Raw genomic sequence first — 3,641 nt, 5'->3', positions numbered from 1 at the left:
ACAGGCGGAGTCCTCGGATGAGGACGGGGGAAGGCGACCGATGATGGCGCTTTCGGGAGTGTCTCGAAGAGGCAGAGGAGTGGCGAGACCGACTCCGGGACCGAGACCCACTGGACTTCCGACGACGACGTGGAGAGTCGCCCCTCGAGTCGTCTGTCGAAAGCCCAGCAGACCTCGACTTCCAGGGCTTGGACACCTTACCTATTGATAACTTCTTTTTGAGCTCCCGCAAGGCTTGACGTGAGCGACTGGCAGTCGACGCAGTCATCCGTGTCATGGGCCTCCCCGAGGCACCAGAGGCAGGCGTCGTGCGAGTCCGTGACCAACATCTTGGACCCACAGTCCCCGCACTTCTTAAAGCCCGGACGCGGTGTGGAAGATGAGGTAGACATCTTCACGAAGAATATTTCACAAACAGGTTCGAAGAACCGAGAAAGCAACAGAAACTCCAAAGAGTCGAGGCGAGCCGAGATTCCCGAAGCGAACACGTTCGCAGAGAAAACGGAACTGAGGCTACGGGCGTCGTGCGTCCTACTTATAACATCCAGTGACATCGGCCGTCGGAGGAGGTCCTCGAGGGCGGCGTATAAACGTCATCGACGCAGGACGCAGACGCCGAAGATTTTCCGAAGCAGCACAGCTGTGGTGATTACTGTCATAGATATGGAATACGTCGGAGGACCCAATCCCCTCGAACCATGTTTCTTCAATATGATCAGCAAGCACCGCCTTCCCTGCATGGGTTGGATAGTGTAGTTGTGTCAGTGCTGTGTGCAATAATGCAAGTGGCATTACCAGCATAGGGCGTCCGTTGGTGACCCTGTACATACCCTCCTTAGTCACAGATCCTTTTCCTCCCTGGGTGCAGCTCCATACTCTGTGTTACTGGTAATATGTTGTACCCCTCTTTTAGTATCATATTTCTTGCATAATCACGTGCGTGTGACGAAGCCTCCATTTCTAAAATGTCCCCAAAGTAGGCGGCGCGTTCTGCCTTTTGCATCTGCTGCTTCATTACCCTCTGGAGATAGGATCCTCATTTTTTTGTGTGTGCTTGGCATTTCACTATTGCTATTCGCTCTGGGAGATCTATGACCTCTACCAATCTGCCCAATAGGAGTCCCTGCTGCACCGGTGACTCATCAGCAAGTCTGAAGCCCCTCCTCATCCACCATAAAACCCAGAATGCACTGTGGATGTCAAGTAGGCTCAATCAGAGTAAATCGTCACTTCCTTCTCCCTGTTGCGCTCCAATGCCAATATTAAGCGCACTAATTTGGCTGCTTGTGCTGAGTAATGGGATGGCAGGCATGCGCTCATCACGATCTCGCTTGTCCCATCCTCTCAGCCTCACGACTGCTGTCCCAGTATGTCCTTCCCCAGTCGTTTGGTCAATTGTTGAAGACCTGTCAATATAGAGCACGTCTCCTCCCTCAATTGCGTCCTCCTGTACTTTGCAAGTACACTGAATTCCTCTAGGTTCGCTGTGCAGTCGTGTGCATAGTCACTCTTCCGTAGAACGTCAGCGAGAAAGGTTGCTGGGTTGACAAGTCTGCACCTCGCTATCTTGAGAGCTGGGTTAGATAGTAACACTTCATACCCAGAGGCACTCTGTGCTGTCAGTGTGCTCTTAGGTCTTTCCAGTATTGCAAAGAGAGCATGCTCGATGTAGAATGTGGTGCTGCATCCCACGGTAATACTCACCGATTTGTCCACTTTGAATGCGGCTGCAGCCAATGCTTGTTCACATGGATAATGTCCTCATTATGGGGTCTAATTTCCCACTGTAATAGGCAAGTGGCTTGTGCCCCAGGCTGGTCTTCTGTGTCAGTACTGCAGTCATAATTATTCCGTCGGTGTGTGAGAATAGAAAGAATTCCTTTTGATAGTCTGTGTTCTCTAAGACTGGAAATGTGCATATTGCTTCCTTCAGCTCGTTAAATGCCTCAGTCATTTCTGTTGTCCATTGTATTGACTTCTCCCCTCTTTGTGCTTCCTTCAGTGCACTTAATAAGTAACTACATAGTCCCAAGAACTGCTCCATCTTTCTAATGGTTGTGGGTTTTGCTGTCCTGCGTATTCCCTCTGGTGTCACTCGTCAGCCATTTTGGGAAATCATCTGTCCAATGTATAGCACTTCTGTCTGGCAATATTGTAGTTTGGCCTTGTTCTCCTTGTATCCCTTTTCTGCTAGTACTGTCAGCATATGTACGGAGTCATTTCTACACTGTCCTTCTGTCTTGCTGCAAATCAATATGTCATCTACATACTGTATAACCGTGCTCTCCATCTGTACATTGCCTAAGTCCATTTGGAGTACCCTGCTGAAGATGGAAGGTGATTCACAGTACTCTTGAGGAAGTATTTTATGTTTCCACTTCTTATTTCTATATAGAAATGAAGTTAAATCCTGTGAGTCTGGGTGTAATGGTATAGAGGAGAATGCATTCTTCAAATATATGACAATGAAGTAGGCAGCTTCCGTGGGGATGCTACACAGAATCGTCACTGGGTTCAGAATTAAAGGATATTCTGCTTTTACAATGTGGTTAAGAGGGTGCAAGTCCTGTATAAAATGCCATGACCCCCCTCTCGCCTTTTTGACAGGGTACACAGCCGTGTTGCATGGTGATTCTGATGGCACTAGGATACTCTGCTTTACAATGGTCTCATAGATACCTTTGTCTGCTTCTCTTGACAGTGGGTATTGTTTAACTCATGGCAGGATGGCTGCTGGCTTTAGTTTTATCTTCACTGCTCCTATCCCCTTCGGAGGCCCCACATCATAGGGACTTGTGGTCCATAAGATGCTGGAGACCTTTGCCAAATTCTCTAGAAAGGTCAGCTGTGCTTTCAGCGCCATCCGCTGTGGTACTTCTCTGTAATGTATTCTCACCCAATATGTGATGCTCATTTCGAACACCATACCGAGATCTGATCTTTTGTCTTTAAATAGCTCTTCGTCTGCAACTGCAGTCAACCTGTACCCTTCAGCTATACCGATCACTGGCCACCATGTGTCATCTGTCCCGTGCATTTCTATTCAGTTGTACCCCACGACCACTGCCTCCAATTCTAGTGGCACTATCGCCCTTTCTTTCTCATCTGAGGCTAACTCTGGCATGAATAAGTACTCGTTCGGAAGGTGCCCCATTTCTCCCTGAATCCCTGGGAGCCATACTATTATTATTACAGTCCCATATTGGAACAGCTCCTCGTCCACTGGCACCCCCCTCTGTACCCTTTGTCCACAATAAGCTTCAATGATTTCCCTTACATTTAGAAGGTGAATCTATGGTATGGAGCACACGATCCCCTTGTCAGTGAATTAAATGGGCATGTTAAGTCTGCTCATGAGGTCTGTCCCCCATGTATTTACAGGTGTCTGTCGAGTAGGGGCAAAGATAGATTGTGTTCCCCTATTGAAAGTGCAATATCTTCTGTAAAATGAACCAGTTCCGTCACCCCAGAGAATCCTTGAGCATTCATGGCATCAAACTGACATACTGTATTTCCCTTCCGGGATGCAGGATTTAGTCGCCCCTGTGTCTACAAGAAAGGAAAAAGTCTTGTCACCTATCATCACCCCTATATGGGGTTCCTCCGCAGGGTTGGGTGTAATCGATAGGATGGAACACATG

The sequence above is a fragment of the Ambystoma mexicanum genome, chromosome 8 (assembly GCF_040938575.1).
Source record: "Ambystoma mexicanum isolate Mex_15411 chromosome 8, UKY_AmexF1_1, whole genome shotgun sequence".
Classification (NCBI taxonomy): Eukaryota; Metazoa; Chordata; class Amphibia; order Caudata; family Ambystomatidae; genus Ambystoma; species Ambystoma mexicanum.
The sequence above is the reverse complement of the archived record's forward strand: the minus strand, read 5'-3'. Positions refer to the sequence as shown.